Below are 16,954 nucleotides of genomic sequence, written 5' to 3'. Positions count from 1 at the left end.
AGATCTTAAAGAAAAAACTGTTAACAGGTGGGCTACAGGATCTTTTGCCTTCCTCCAGAGGTCATGGTAAAATAATTTTTGAGAAATTCTCTGGTCTAGACCACTTCAAAAGTCTCCTAGAACTTCAAAATCCCATTATTATATTAATTTATTGGTTCCATAATTTTTTTCTTTGCGACTTCACGCTTTACTTTTTTCTGCTCAGAAAAAAGAAAATTTAAACACAATGAGTCAGAAGTGGAATAGAGAAAACTATAGGTTGTATTTTAAAATGGTCATTTCAAAAATATAGAGGGGTGCTTGGGTGGCTCAGTTACCTTCAGATAATGCCATCTTTGTACAGCAGTATTTGTGCAATTATTTGAATATTTTACCACGTTTGAGCTTTATATTTTATAACAGTTAATGACAAAAATTGAAAATGTTGCCATTAATACTACAGTTGAGACAAAGTCCAAAAAAAAAAAAAATTAGGTTTTCCTAATGTTGTGAATCGTTAGCCCAAATCAGATTCTTTGTTGAACTTGGAGTTGATTTCCTGTGAATTCAAATATGAAAGGAAAGAACTATATGAGAGCACATTTAGAAAACACTGGAAATTTATCCTTGACAACTGTGTCTAAAAACATAAAATACAGTGACAAAGGAAATGGAGAGATTGTTAAAGTTATGGATTGAAAATTAACATCCTTAAGTATTCCAGAGATTCAAACACAGAAAGAACATGATATAAACAGAATAAGGATGCAACTCACTAATGAACCCATTATCAAGAGAAAACTGGAATTCAAATTTTTCTCAGTAATTTTCTGAAGTTTATAAAACATTAATAGTTATGGTCAGTACTCTACAAAATACACATCAACTTCCTTCCAACATGAAAATAAATTTCATCTACTAAATGTCGCCATAAATGGGAGAAATGGAATGTGAGTTAAGAAATTTATCATTTTTAATGTTTAACCCAGGTTTTAAATATATTAGGTATACATATGGCAGGGGTTAAAAAATAAAGCCTTTGTACAATAATTAGAATATTCTAGTATTTATATTATTGAGTTACAAGCCTGGTCTAATAGGTCTTAACTTTTGCTCATTTAACTTTCATACATTTTGGGGGACCACAGTATGTACAAAAGCAGACAATTACTTGTATTCTTGGAGCTAGATCCCTCTCTCTCGGGGAGTTGAGGGAAACGTGACCACAGATGAGAATACAAAGATAAGCTGATGTTGGATTGTGTAAGGCTGTAAGAGACACACAAAAGAGTTCAGACTATCCTGAGACTAATGGAAGTATTGAAAGGGTTGAGGCAGAGGAGTTCTATGAACCTATTTGCTCCAGAAGATCATGATAGTTGCAGTATGAAAAGTGGATATGTGGGGGGAATACACTGAACTCACGGGATCTGCACTGCAGTGATAGTAAGCAGGTAATAATGGTCAGGATTAGGAAAGTGGCAGTCGAAACGGAGTGGAGTGGATGACTGTGATATACTGAAAAGGAAGGTTTAACAGATTGTGGTGATAGAATGGATGTTGAGGAAGATGGAAAATTCAAAGTACACATTTAGATTTCTGGTTTGGGGCATTTGGGTGGGTGATGGCATCAGTTCAGTTTGGACACTTTGTGTTTGAGCTGGGTACGTATGAAACACCCAAGAGATACCAAGTAGGGAATTGAATATCAGTTTCAAGCTTAGGAGTGTGATCCTGGCTAGGAGTCATCAACATATGGATAGTAAAGCCACCAGCATAGATGAGATCATCCAAGAAGAATGTGTAGACTAGATTAAGTGATAAGAGCCTTACCATTCCTTGAATGGCAATATTTAAACAAAGACATAAGGTCCAAAGGTCAAGAAGGCGGGCCAGAAAGGAAACTTTGAAGTGTGGCGTTACAGAAGCTAAGAAAACAGATTGTTTTAAAAAAAGGCGGAGTGGGGGAGGATGGTCAACAAATTCAAATGCAGTTGAAACATTAAGAAGTGAGAGATATTATACAATAAGGATGATATTGGTGACTTTATCAGAGTAGTTTCAAAGCAGTGTTGGGAACAAAAGCCTGATTACAACTGGTTGAGGAGTAACTTGGAGGTGAGGAAGGAGAGATAGCAAGCACAGAAAATTCTCCGAAAATTTTTCTTTAGTGAAAGAAAGGAGAATCTGGGTAGAAGCTAGAGGGAGGGAAGATATGAGGGAGATACTTTCAACAAGGAAATAGTAGAGTGAGAGGTTGAATACACAATAAAAAGAGAATAATTGAGTGAGTGTGGCCCTTCAGTAGATGGGAGGAGTTGAGGTCCAAAATACAGACAGAATGACGTGGAAAGAATGAAGGACTGGATATGGATCAAAAGCTGGGGGCTGGGTTATAAAAACTAACATGCACTATCTCATGTAATTTTTAATTCTTATAATAAACTATTCAGGGTATTTTTAAAAGATTTTAAGTAATTTCTACACCCAATGTGGGGCTCAAACTCACAGCCCCGAGATCATGAGTTACACGCTCTACCAAACTAAGCCAGCCAGGCACCCCCAGTATAAGTACTTTAAAAGGCAGAGAATGATAGAATTTGTTCAAGTGTCCTGCCTATTAATAATATTTTCTCTTTCAAGACTTAAACCACCTAGATTTAAGGGACCTAGCCAAACATTCCTTCCTTTGTAAGGTCCGTGGTACAAAGTCTGAAATACAGTAAATATTGAATAAATGCTAATTAAATTCCCTTGGCTGACTCTGGACTCCAATAATCAGCTGCTTCACCACTGACAGCATCTAATTCTCCCTTCTGGCTTCTCAGATCTGTACCTTTTGGTCTAATCCTCTGTACCTACTGGATCCTTCCTGACTTTGTAAATACCTTCTGTTCTGGTCTATCCCCACCTCCCCACCTCTACTCTTTTCCAGGACAAACTGATTTATGATAGTATAATTCATTTTTATGAAGTATATTAACCACTAAATTCATATCCTGCATGAAGATATGAAGGTATTCTGTGCATGTGTATACGCCCCTGCGCCCCCCCCCCCCGCATTCCCCCCTCCCCCCCCCCTCCCCCCCCCGCCAAATATAAGAATTCAGGAGCCATTAGAAATTGCTGCTGGGCATGTGATGATTCCTCTGAAAAGTAACACAACTTATGAAATTGAACAAAAACTAAGATGGGTATCAATTTTAACAGATGCTAACCAAAGGCTTATTTTTATAGGCTTTGTCAAAATACATGAAAGAGCCCTTAAGATTGGGTTCTTCATATACTAGTGATGAAAATGTACAATCTTATTTATAGTTAACAAGTATAAAAGTTTGCTCAAGGTTGAAAGATGACAAAGAAACCTGTAGAGAAGTAGAGAGATTAAAATAGAATCAAGTTTATCTATTACCTCATTCCAGGGAAGTATTTTATTTGAAAGATCAATATGAGCAGCCAATGGCTTCTAAACAATGAATACTTGATTACAGAACAAGAAGAATTGATTTTGGAGCTAGAATAGTGACAAGAGGACAATGTAAAACACAGTCCATCATCTCACGTACCTTAGCTATAACTGTATCTTAAATAAAATCATATGAGAATGCTACACAGCTACAAGTCCGAAACTTTAGTACGTATGTTATTAACATTTCTTTTAATAGATCAGAAAAGATGAAAAGAATCAATATAGAAATATTTTCAGCTATACAAATTCCAGAGCTTTCCTGATTTAAAAAAAAAAAAAAAAAAAAAAAAAGGCTGAGGATTCCACCATTATTTACACACGTTTTTTCTACCCAGAAAATGTTTATTATCTAAAACAATCTTACCCATGTTAACCCTAGGCAAAGTGAATGCTGTCATTAGGCAACAGACTTGTTATTTGACACTTACATGTACTTGCCACATGCCAGGTACTGTTCTAAGTACTCTACAGGTATTCACTCATTTAATCTTAAAACCATGTAACAGAATATGGCAAATAATAATTTAAAAAACTAAAATTGCTATTTTTCTCTCCTACCCCATCATATGTAGTCAGTAAAAATACAGAAAAGTCCAGTGAAAAGATATTTAACTTAGACTTGTAAGATTTGAATTTGTTTCTGGCTCTATTTATGGTTCTGGGTGACCTCGGATAAGTTACTGAAAGCAGAGCTTCCCCAACCTGACTGATGATCAGAATTCAAAGGAAGGTGTAATAGTTTATATTTGCTAGATAGATAGATAGATAGATAGGTAGATAGATAGATAGATAGATAGATAGATAGATAGATAGATAGATATAGATAGCTATAGGTAGATAGATAGATGAAATAAACTTTACTTTGAGAGACAAAGACAGTGCAAGCAGGGGAGAGGCAGATAGAGAATACCCGAGCAGGCTTCACGCTGCCAGCTGTGGATCCTAATGTAGGGCTTGAACCCATGAACCATGAGATCATGACCTGAGGTGAAACCAAGAGCCAGACGCTTAACAGACTATGCTACCCAGTTATATTTTTATTTATGTAACTATATACATAAGGGATCACCCAAGACTTTCTGACTTTGTTTGGAGTGGGATTTCCCTTTAAAGCTGTACAGGTGACTCTGGGGAGTAGTGACACTTGGGGACCACTGATTTCAGTCTTATCCTCTAATTTCCTGACAGAAGTATGGAAATATGTGGTCCACAAGGGTGGACATGAAGAATTATAATAAAGGCCTAAGTTGTCAGACCTCTGTTCCTTATACATTCTCACCAGAGTGGCCACAAAAAAGGAGGGGGCTACTTGAATATTTAAGCAAAAATATTAGAAACGGTATCATACAAGTGACTATCATCTATGGTACCTGTATAAGCCTACCCCTCCAAGGCCTGATGCCAATAAAAGTGAAGGAGGAAACTGAGGCAATGGCCTCACTAAGTTAAATTATAAAGCAAACCAAAACAAATGATCTTTTCCTCAATGTGTGGAAAACGTGCACACACACACACACACACACACACACACACATAAACACACCCCTAAAAGTTTTCGAGGTGATTATAAATATGGGTTTTTTTCTTTAAGTATTCAACGGATCATCACAAGATACTTTTTATTTTCATCCCTAAAATGCTTTTGAGTATTTATGCCTGACATCATAAAGAAGACAAAGATGAATAAAACAAAGTTCCTGCCTTTTTGGTGAAGACACAGCCATAAACACAAGAATAGCAGTTTAAGTTTTAAAATTTTAAGTTTGGCTGAATTTTAGATTCTGCAGGCAAGCAATCTTAAGCCAGAAATGTCCCTATTCTAAATATATTCTGGCATAACTGTCATTTCAAGCTGGTAACCATGGTATAAAGTCCTACAGGGAACAGTGCATTTGCAAATCTCAAAAATTTGACTTTGACTCTGCTACTTGACAATTTGTAGCAAGTCTTTAAGCCTCTGAGCCTATTTTTTTGAACAATGCGAGCCTCACAAAGTTGTTGTGAAAACAAAATGAAATAATATGTTATGGTGTCATGAGTACTATAGACAGCATTCATAACTCTACTAATGATAAACATGTATTCTGAGTTTCTTTCCCACCAATAGTGACAAATTGCTAATAACCAACTGCTTTCTTATCTGGCCAATACACCCAAAGAAGCTTTTGTTGTTAACAGTTGCTCCTATACGTGTACTTATTGTACATTAATATTTTCATGAATTGGCAGATGAGCGTGTGCATAAAATGTGCACATTATATTGCCATGAATATGTTTAAATGTGTTTATATATGCATATACCTTTCAAAAAAAATACCGAAGCCACTAATCTAATGGGCAAAATTTCATCTACTTTAAGGATAGACATTGGACAAAAGTTCACAGGCCTATACATTTTATTTTGTATTTCTGATTAAATAATGATGGAAATGACAGAAGATTCACAGGAATGTTTCATGTTTCAGACAACCATGGAATTGCATGTCAAATTCTTATTATTCTATAGGGACATGAGTAATGCTTTCATAGAAAATTCCAGTTAAATGACTGCAGTAAACTAATCATTTATTTCTAAACAAGATTCCGACAAAAGCATACCTACCTATACATCCTCCCAAAGCATATATTAGCTATAACAGCAGTGAATCTAAGACTGTAGTTACTAAAATTTCTTTTACTTTTTACTCATACTGTATTTAACACATAAGGTTTGATCATAAATAAAAATTAACTCATAAGTCAAAAAGAAATCTAACCCTATTTTTTTTTTTAATCGAAACCCATTTCAAAAACAGAATCCTTCATGTTGAGTTGCTCAGGCAACAAATTTAGGAATGCTCATGAGTTCTTCAGGATATTAGTGCTAATTATTAATAATATGTAGTTACAATCATACCCTTTCATCCAAGTACCTCAAAGAGCTTTTAAAGTATTAATTTGTTATTTCTTATATCTCTGAGAGGCAGGCCAGTAGAAGGCTATTATTATTTCTATTTTACAGTCAAAAACTAGGGCAGGGAGAGGTTAAGTGACTTTGCTAGGGTCATATGGTGAGCAAAGAACAAAAAAGGGACTTGAGGTCATTGTTCTCATTTCCAGTTCACTATGGTATCCATTATACAGTGGTTTAAAACACCTACATGTATTTCTATTCTAGAAAGACTGAGAATAATGTATTTGAATAATCTAAGAACTAAAGGTGAGAGTTCCTCATTTTTTATGTTCAAAAATGCTGAGTAAAAACTAATAATTAGTCTCTGGTTTGCCGCTGTAGCTATTATTTATAGGGCTTTTGTTATTTGTAGCTTTCTGAAGCCTCGGTTCAAAATAATCCATTCTATTTCTGACTGCTTTCAGCTAGGTTAACATGGCTATGAACAACCAAAAAGCAGCTAAGACAGGCTGACTAATGAACTTGTGGTTGTCTTTCATTGTGTTCCCACTGCTCACTCTTCTTGAAGTCATCCTTCTTCTAATTCTCCATTCAACAGATATTTGTGCAACCTATCATCCTCAGTCCTTAGTCTGTGGCCACTTTAAATAAGCTAATGTCAAAAGTAAATATATAAATAAACTATTGTCAATGATTAAATTTTAAAAAAAATTGTGAAATTAATCATGATACTTCATCTCTTGAGTTTGTAACGCTATACTAGGTACCATCGTCATATTCAGTTTCTTGTAAGCCTGACCTTTCTGGTCCTTACAAGAACATTAAACATTTGAGTATTAGCATGGGGGATTTTAAAAATGTTCTATTTCAGCAATTTGCCCAAGAAAAGGTAGCATGAAAGAAGTGGTTTTGAAACTGTGCTCAATAAAGGGAGACTGCAGTGGGCTTGGATGTGGTGATACAAAACCTGTGATGTTTTTAACTTCAGCCCAGAATCTCCCTCAGAGCTTCCAGACCCATGTAGCAACTGCCATTGGACTGCACCGCTGGTACTTCACTCACCAGGTCCCAAATGGCACTTTTCCACATCCCCTGCCGGAGTCCAGCCATTCACTATCTCCTTTTTACAACTTTACCCTCCCCCCCCAAACCAAAACAAGGCATCATTATAGCTACTTCCGTTCCCTTACCCAGAATCTGCCCTCAGCAATTACATTTACATTCAGTTGATCTGGCATCCTGATATTTTAGGAATCCATGTTTTTTGGATGCCAACTACCATTCACATAATGGTCCTTATCCTTTCTCTGGATTTCTGTAACGTCCCTTGTCTACAAGCCCTCCTGCCCTACTCCTCCCCTCAACTAACATCCTCCACCAACAGCCTAAATTGTAAATCTATCCAGGCTCATTCCTCTATCCATGGCCTCACCAAGACATGAAACACAGTTCACGATTTGGTTCCTATCTGCTTCTCCGGACTCATCTTTTTTCAGTAACCCAGGCTTGAACTTTAAACCCTGTAATTACTACTCAGACTTCTAAACACGTATCATCTGTCCCTGGGCTGCATGTCTTTTTCGTTAAGATCTGGATTTGCCATCCCATCTCTTATGTTTGTGCTGGGAAATCCCTTATCTTGAAACTCTAACACAGTTAGTGGTCATCTATTCTTTCCTCCGTACACCTTGATATATACACTTCCAATTATAATTATTTGCTTTTATGTCTGCGCATCAGACTGGGCATTCCTTGAACAAGGTGTGCAAAAAAGGGAGTGGGTACTCAATAGGGGTGGGGAGGAGGTGGAGAAAAGGTAATAAATAAATGGCAGGAGATAAGACTCTATTTGCTAACGGATGTTAGGCAAAAGATCTATTTCGAACCTGTGGAAGGATTCAAATAAAGCAACAGATTTAGTGGAACTACTTCTAACTTAAGCTACCAAATCACAACACGGAGCCGCCGTTTGATCTCAGCGCCACACCAGACACCAGACCTGCGGTGTCCAGGGGGTTCAAGTGCTCTCAGCAAAAGATCACAGACCATCCGCGGGGGGCGAGTTCTCCAGGGATCAGCAGATAGATATGAGGCCCAGCGCAGGTACCGAAACCCTCCAGCCAGGGCAGGAGACTGACCAAACCATCTCCAAGGATTCGGCCAGCGACGAGCCACGTCGCCAGCTCCCTTTTGGGAAACCCCGGCCACAGGACAGAGCGGCCTCCACCCTACGACAGCCAGGGAGAAGCGGCTGCCCCCCGGAAGCAAGATGGCGGCCTCTGCTTTCCCCTCCTTCCCCGGGAACCCCCTCCCGGTCCCCAGAAGAGAGACAAGGACGTCGCGGCGCCGACGCTGAGATCCGGGAACCTCCGCGGGGCCCGCGGCCACTCCCGAGCCCCCGGGAGGCGACTCCCCCTCGCCGGACGCGGGGAGTCGGGTGTGGGGCCGTCCAAAGGGCAGCGCAGCCCGCCCTCGGCACGCAGAGGGTGGACGCCTGCTAGCCCGCGCCCTCCTGGCCATTGTTCTCCAGCTCCGGCCCCAACACCCCCCTTCTCCGCTCGCGAACAGGAAGTTACTCCCCAGCCGGCCCCGCCCCGCTTCCCAGCGCCCCGGAAGTGATCTGCGGCGGCTGCTGCAGAGCGGCCAGGAGGAGGGTGGATCTCTGGAGAGCGGAGCGCCCCTAGTCCTCCTCCTCCTCCTGCCGCCCAGGCTCCGCCGCCGCCCGTCGGACTCGTCCTTCTGCCTCTCGCGGCGGGGAACCTCCCAGACGACCAGGGCTGAGCTCTCTCCGGCCGAAGCCAGCTCAGCCGCGGCTTCCGGAGCCCGCGGGGCGGCAGACCGGCTTGCGGTGCAGGTGAGCGATGCCTGCCCGGGCCGCCCTGGGAGAGGTTGGGGCCGCTGGGGCGGCGGCGGCGGGGGTGTGTCCGGGCGGCGGCGGGCCGAGGCCGAGGCTCAGGGCCCGGACGCGGAGATTGCAAGTGCCGCGTTCTGCCCGGGGACGAGCCCAGGCTGGAATCCGGGGCGCGGTGTTCGCTGCTGTGCGGGCGAGTGTACGCCCGAGAGCCGGCGGCTGCGGCGCGGTCCTCCGAGCCCAGCACCTCCTTGAGTTGGCCTCGTCGGAAGGTCACCCCGCATCTCTGGCCCGCCGCGCCGAGGTCCCCGCCTGGGCGGTGCCCGCGACCTGGGGGGACCCATCACCACCGCCGCAGTCCCCGCGCCTCACTCCGCCCCTCTCCCCTCCTTCCCTTTCTTCCAGTCCTCGCGTGTACCAGAGCAGTTGCTTTTTAAGCATCTCCGCCAAGGTTTTGTGCCAGTCTAAGGAATGGTTTTTTCAGACTGAAGTCATTAGATGCTCCGCATTGAACTGCACTGGTTTACCCATATTAGGGTAATCCAGCCTCTAAAACGAAGAAGAGAATATAGATGTTGAGCGAGGGGGTGTTTCCTTCGTGGTTCGTTCCTTAAGGTTTTCCAGGAGTGGAAGATGTGATTTGTATGCTTTAGGCTGGGTATATATGTGTAAGTGGGCAGGGATGACAGCACAGAGAGGTGGCAGTGTTGTTTCAAGGCTGAAGGAGAATTAGGGAGTTAACTGGCCTTTGCTGGGAAACCTGAACGTCCAGACTTGTGAGAGCTTATCCAAGTGTCTTTAGGGTTGTGTGAGAACTCCAGTGCCACGCCCTACGTGTCAAGCTGAAAAGCACCCAATTTACAAATTGTGTTTGGTTGGGGGAGGGGGAGCTTTATAAAACGTGTGTCATAAGTTAATTCTTGTCGTGAAAGTACAGTACAACTTTAATCGTGTTCCCAAACTCGGATAACAAAATTTGTTAGTAAACTCGCAGAAGGCTTTTTTTAAGCTTCTTTTTTAATGTATTTAAATGTATCTTACTCGTTTATGTGGGTCTGTCTCTATTAATACAATATTACTATAAAATGACTTGTGACTCTTCAGACATTATTTTTAGAGTTTGAATTTTTTCAGGGCAGGAACCATGTCTTATGCATCCATGTGTTCCCATGCTATGTCCCTGGAACAAAGAAGTTATTCCCATATTTCCACTGAATGAATGTGTAGGTGATCCCACAGTTGTTGCCTCAGGAAACATTTATTTTGTTGGGGTTTTTGTTTGTGTTCTAGTTTCTTGGCACATACAGACTTTGCTTTGTCTTAATGTTTTTTTAGCAGGGTTAAAGGACGATTCAAGAAGAATCCTTTGCTGTCCTTCCAAAACTGTCCTCCCCTGAAAGGTTAAAATTATATTTGGGCTATTGTGATTAGGCATTATAATAACTTGTTGTATTCCAGTCTTAAATACTTACTACTTAAGCATGTTTATCCAGAGTTATTAAGAGATTTTCTAGTGACAGTAAGTTTATGTTTGGAGTTGATAACTGTTCCCCGTCTTAATCAGAAAGAGGAAATTGGGAGTCACCACTGTTTGGAAAACATGGTACGTCACAGAATTGGTTACAGTGGCTTATTTCTCCCATGGGTACATGAAATCCTCTGACATCCTGGTATGACCTTGGCATGATTTACCAGTAGGCACTTCCACATTTCTTTTCAGAGATCCAGGTGTTCTCTAGTGTGACTGCTGAATGTGCAATCATTTGTATCACTTATTTTGAAGTAGTTCATACAACACTTCTTTGCAGGGCTCTCAGGGAGAAAGGGCCTACTTATAGGGAAGAATCTTGTCTACATTTGTTTATGGGGGGAGTTTTTGTCTCTAGAGGGTAGGGTTATTTTCACTTTAGGGAGGTCCAAAAAAAAAAAAAAAAAAAAAAGTGCTGATATTTTCTTTCCCCTCCAATTGTCTGGTGGTGGTCCTGCACTGGTTTTCCAGCTCAGCTTCTGCAGAACATAAATAAATGTACCAGAATCACTTCTTGTATGTGGATCAGTGTTCTACACACTTGTATTCCTTAGTGGATGGAGGGCAAGGACAGTCACTTTTAGAATACAATGATATTTTTAAGGAGGGAAAAGATTATGATTTGGAAGAAGTAGGGAGACAGTTTATGGTTTTTATTGTTTTATAAAATGTTTTAACTCTCAGACACTAAGGTGAGGGAAGCCTGCAGTTTCTTATCTCTGAAACATCACCACTATACAGAGGTCAGATTTTTCTATTTTAATTCAACAACCCTCTTGGTAATAAATCCGTATACATTGATTGCCTGCCAAGCGCTATGATAAGAGCTTTAGTTATATTATTTTTAAATCTCCACAGTACCTCTGTAAGATAGGCAGTTTTGCCGTACTTTACTAAGACTAAGTGAAGTTATTATTGGCTGGAGGCTAGTAGCTGGTAATTATTAGAATCTGGATTTGAAAGTAATGAATTCTGAGAGCATTGCATATTGCAATTAATCCTAAAAGGCTGAGGAAAAACAAGATTCTGATTGAGCTGAGCTTCAGGAATGTGAAGATAATGGGCCCTTCAGCACTCTTGGCCATCCAGTGGGTCCTGGGGTTACCACTGTTTATTTCCAGCGTGCCTGCAAATACAGTGTTCTCATCTGCTGTGTATGCCATGATGAAAAAATGGTTGGATATTGTTCGGATAGGTGCCCTGGAGGAGTAGAGTATTAGGAACTCAACAGTGGTGTTGATACCGCTTTTTTACCTCTGAAGTACCTGAATAATCCCTACTTGAGAGGACTATGGAAAACCTATTTTGTAGTGACCTTTCCTGAAATCTTGTTTTTCAGTTCTTTCATTAAAGGAGGTTGGGGTGGGGGAGGTTGTAGGGGAATTGGGAAGAATGGTAAAAGAGGCAGGGTTGTCTTGGGTCTGTTTTTACCATTTCGGACCATATATCGTTTTCTCTTTGGGTTTAGTGTAGAGGCTTAAAGGTGGCAGAACTCTTGTAAGGGTCTAATTGCTATTCACCCTTTCCCAGCCTGTGCATTTCTTTTTCCTTTCAAAAAATGCACTTTAAAAAAAAATTTTTTTTTTAACATTTATTTATTTTTGAGACAGAGAGAGAGAGAGAGAGAGAGAGAGCATGAACAGGGGAGGGTCAGAGAAAGAGGGAGACACAGAATCTGAAACAGACTCCAGGCTCTGAGCTGTCAGCACAGAGCCTGACGCAGGGCTCGAACTCACGAACCATGAGATCATGACCTGAGCCGAAGTCGGACGCTTAACCGACTGAGCCACCCAGGCGCCCCTCAAAAGATGCACTTTTAATGGGCTTGATTTCAAGGATGTGTTCATCTCTTGGTTTAAAAAAAAAAAAAAAAAGTATGTAGCTCTAAGTAAAATATGGCTCATTCTCCAGTCCCCATTAGTAATAGTTTTTCTTTTTTTCTTTACATCTAAGACACCTTTTTTACTACCTTATGACACTCATAAGGATTTGGCTACCATATAGAAAAAAATGAAATTAAAGCTCCATGAGTTTTAAGAGTCACAGGAATACACTTTAGAAGAGAATTTAAATCTCTGATATAATTATACCCAAAGGTATAGTTGCTCAACATCAAGATTGTAGTCTGTGCAAGCCAAAATCAGCAAGCTGACATAAAATATTGTGATATTATTCTTAAAGGCCTTCACAGTTAGAATTCACAGTTAGAATTGTGACACACACAATCTCTTTGAAATCTGAGGTCCAGTTGGGTTGCCGAATTCACTTATTGAAACTAAAGGTCAGGGTTTGACAATGTCGTGTTGGAGAATAAGACATAGTAGGATTATGAAATGACTTCTACTCCCAGATGCATTGTGAAGGGTGGGCAAAGATCCCCGGTTTCGACAAACATCACGATTATAGTCATCTAAGCCACAGGATCCCTGCTTTCTAACGCAGTTGAGTAGCTGGCATAGTAACTGATTGAAAATGGAGGTTGCCCACTACTGATTGCAAATACTTTAGTTCAGCTGCCCTGTCTAGGTCCGTTCTGGATTATTGCAGCAGCCTGTTAGCCTCTTGGTGCCACCCCACCTCCGTCTTTTCTCCACACTTGGTTAGAGCAGTTATGACACTCCCCTACTTTAAGCCCTTTCGCAGCTCTTTCTTGCCCATTAACAAAATCCAAACTCCTTTTATCCCTAAATCTCATATAAAAAATTCTCAAGACCTACTCCTTACCTAACTCTCTAGCCTCATCTCTTCTCTTGCAGGGTATTCTGTTCCAGCAATACCAGGCTTCTTGAATGCTAGCGTTTTCCTAGTCCTCCATTTCCTCTTCCGTAGTTGGTTCTAGCCATTCCTCCTTATTCCAGTTTAGTAATGCCTACTTATCTTCCAGCACTCAGTTTAGTATCTTGATTAGATTCTTTCTCTTGATCTCATCCCTCAAACAACAGGAAACCAACCAACCAACCAATCAAATAAGAACCCCAGGAACTTTCAAGACTGGGCTGGTTCCTCCTATTATGTGCTGCCGTAAAATCTAACATAGCACTTACCACTATGGACAGTGCCTTCATTAGTCTATTGTAAATTTTGTTGATCACAGTCCATAGTAACCTCATAGGTACATACATAAATATACTCTTAAAAGCCTTCACAAGGGGCACCTGGGTGGCTCAGTAGGTTAAGCATCTGACTTTGGCTCAGGTCATCATCTCACAGCTCATGAGTCCAAGCCCCACATCAGGCTCTGTGCTGACAGCTCAAAGCCTGGAGCCTGCTTCGGAGACTGTTTCTCCCTCTCTCTCTGCCCCTCCCCTGCTCACACTCTGTCTCTGTCTCTCTCTGTCTCTTTCAAAAATAAACATTAACAACAACAACAAAAACCTTCACAGGCCTTTATCAGAATCTTTAGTTCATGACATCCTTGTCATATCAATAATTTTTTCACAGCATCCCTACGTCAAAAGAAACACCTAACAGTTTATTAAATAGGCCCAGACAATTTAATAATTATTTATGTCCTAAAGATTTAGTAGTCATTTGAAAAAAATAATACACATAAATTAAAACAAATTACTTTTTTTTTCTTAACTGCAGAATATTCCATGGCGTATTCAACCTATGTCCTGTACTTGGACATTTAAGTAATTTCCAATATTTTTCAATTATAAATAATGTTATAATGAAAATCTTTACATATGTGTGTCTTTGTATTGTTGGAGGTAAATATTCAGGATAAATGCATATATAAGATTTGTTAGATATTGACAAATTCCTCTTCTTAATGGAACTCTACTATTTTGAATACCTTCCAGCAATGTGTAAGAGTTCCACAGCCTCAATGGACTATATTGTCAAGTTTTTGAATTTCTGCCAATCTAATAGGTGAGAAATGGTATCTCAGTATAGTTTTAATTTGTAAATTGAACATCTTTTTGTACATTAAAGGGTCATTTTTTTTTACATTTAAAAATTAAATGTTCATGTTATTTACCTACTTTTTAAGTAATTTTTGGTCTTTTTCCCTCAGGTTTTAAAAGTTCTCTTTATTTAAGAATGTTAACCATTTAGGGGCACCTGGGTGACTCAGTCGGTTAATCGTCGACTTTGGCTTAGGTCATGATTTCATGGTTCGTGGGTTCAAGCCCCATGTCGGGCTCTGTGCTGACAGCTAAAAGCCTGGAGCTCGCTTCACATTCTGTATCTCCTTCTCCCTCTGCCCCTCCCCTGCTCACTTGTGCTCGCACTCTCTCTCAAAAATAAATATTAAAAAAATTAAAAGCAAAAAAAGATTGTTAACCATGTAACTTTGATGTATGTTGCAGATACTTTGCCCACTCATCTTTGGCATTGCTTACAGGGTTTTTTGGACGTGTGAAAGTCTGTTCTTGTGTAGTTAAATATATTAATCTTAAATTTTTTGCATCTGAATTTTTCATCATCATTAGAGAGTCATTCCTTATCCTCAGGTTATAGAGGAATTCACCCATGCCGCCTTCCGGTATTCTTATAGTTTCATTTTCCGCATTTAGTTTTCTGACCCATTTGGAGTACATTTACGTTTATGGTGTGAGGAATGGGTATAATGTTATCATTTTCTACATGGCTCTCTAGTTGTCCCAGTGCCATTTAGTTTTTAAAAATCTTGGCTCCCTTTGTCATATACTAGAATTTTTATGGAGTTGGGTGTATTTTACTCTGTTGAACTGTTTATGCACCAGTACCATACTGGTTTAATCATGGGGGCGTTGTATATGATTTAATATCTGGTAGGTCTATGCCCCATTATAACTTGTCCTCTTCTGTGTCGTCCTTGCTGTTCTTGCGTGTTGTATTTTTCCATATGCACTTCGGTGTCAATTTTTCTAAGTCCATTCATTAAAAAGATCATTGCTATTTTTATTGAGATTGCATTAAACTTATGATTTAACTTAGAACTGATTTCTTGATGGTGTTGGAGACATCTTAACCTAGAACAAGCAATGTTTTTTCATTTTCTTAAATCAACTTTTGTGTCTTTGGGGAAAGGTCTATGGTTTTCTTCGTATAAGTTTTGAACATTTCTTGTAGAGTTTATTCCTAAGTGTTTTATCTTTTGTTGTTGTTGTTACCGTTATAAATAGAATTTTCTTATACATTATATCTTCTAATTGGTTATTATTCATGTAAATGAATAGTGCTGATTTCTGCATGTTTTCCTGCTACTTTGCTAAAGTCTTATTGTTTGAGTTACTTTTATCATTGCTTCCTTTAGGCTCAGATATACTATCGTGTCACCTGTAGAGATTTCAATCCTTTCTTTTCCAATGGTTATGCCTCTAAATGTTTATGTTATCTAATTGCATTGATTAGTATCTCCAGAACAATGTTAAACAGAGGAATAACAGTGTCTTCAATAAGACATGCTGATTGTTTTATTGTATTATTTTTTTCTGTGGATATACAAAAATCTACATTGTACTAGATATTATCTTAGCTATGGAAGTGTCTTTCAAAGCCTGCAGTCCTTCACTGTCTCTGTAAGAGACACTAAATGGAGATGCATGTGGTTAGAGGCAGGAAATACTGACTTTCCTAGTGGACAGAGCAAAGTACAAAGATAAGCAAGGTGAGGACTAATATAAGGTTTCCCAGTTCACACAACCAGTCCTAAGTTTTGTTCTTACCTTGCCACATAGTTCTTCTGAACTTCATTTCAGTCTTCTCTCAGCCAGTCATGCTTGCCATAGGGTAACCTCCTTTTCTCCTCTAGGCTAAAGCTGCCATGGGTCTGTGAAGATCTAAGGATTCCCTTCTAGGCTTTCGCAGTCTTTTTTTTTTTTTTTTTTTTAATGTTTATTTATTTTTGAGAGAGAGAGAGAGCCCACTCAAGCTGAGGAGGGACGGGGAGGGGGGACAGAGGACCCAAAGCTGTACTGGCAGCAGAGAGCCTGATGTGGGGCTTGAACTCACAAACCACGAGATCGACCTGAGCTGAAGTTGGATGTTTAACCAGTTGAGCCACTTAGGAATCCCTAGGCTTTCACAGTCTTAAGTGGTGTCCTCATATTGTAGACAGATAAATTAGGCTTACCTTTTATTGATGTGGTCATGGCTTGGCTCCTTGGGTCTGTAGGTCATATGGCAAGTCAGGTTTATAATTAAATGAGCTTATCCCTGGGAGTGACCTAGAGTACACAGATGTAGGGTTGTTCCAGAGAAGTTTGTAGAGCCTGGATCATCTGTTTTTTCTCCACAATTCGT

The 16,954-nt window shown here is 40.0% G+C and overlaps 1 protein-coding gene across 1 annotated transcript in view; it reads left to right on the top strand.

Moving 5' to 3' along the window:
- The first annotated feature begins 8,935 nt into the window (after nt 1–8,935).
- Nucleotides 8,936–16,954, top strand: part of RALA (RAS like proto-oncogene A) — a 72,714-nt gene continuing 64,695 nt past the window's right edge. The window contains exon 1 of the mRNA XM_060632206.3: nt 8,936–9,195. The gene's annotated coding sequence lies outside the window, so the exon portion shown is untranslated. The remainder of the gene's footprint in view (nt 9,196–16,954) is intronic.

Source organism: Panthera onca, chromosome A2 (genome assembly GCF_046562875.1).
Source record: "Panthera onca isolate mPanOnc1 chromosome A2, mPanOnc1 haplotype 2, whole genome shotgun sequence".
NCBI classification, from domain to species: domain Eukaryota; kingdom Metazoa; phylum Chordata; class Mammalia; order Carnivora; family Felidae; genus Panthera; species Panthera onca.
The sequence above is the reverse complement of the archived record's forward strand: the minus strand, read 5'-3'. Positions and strand labels throughout refer to the sequence as shown.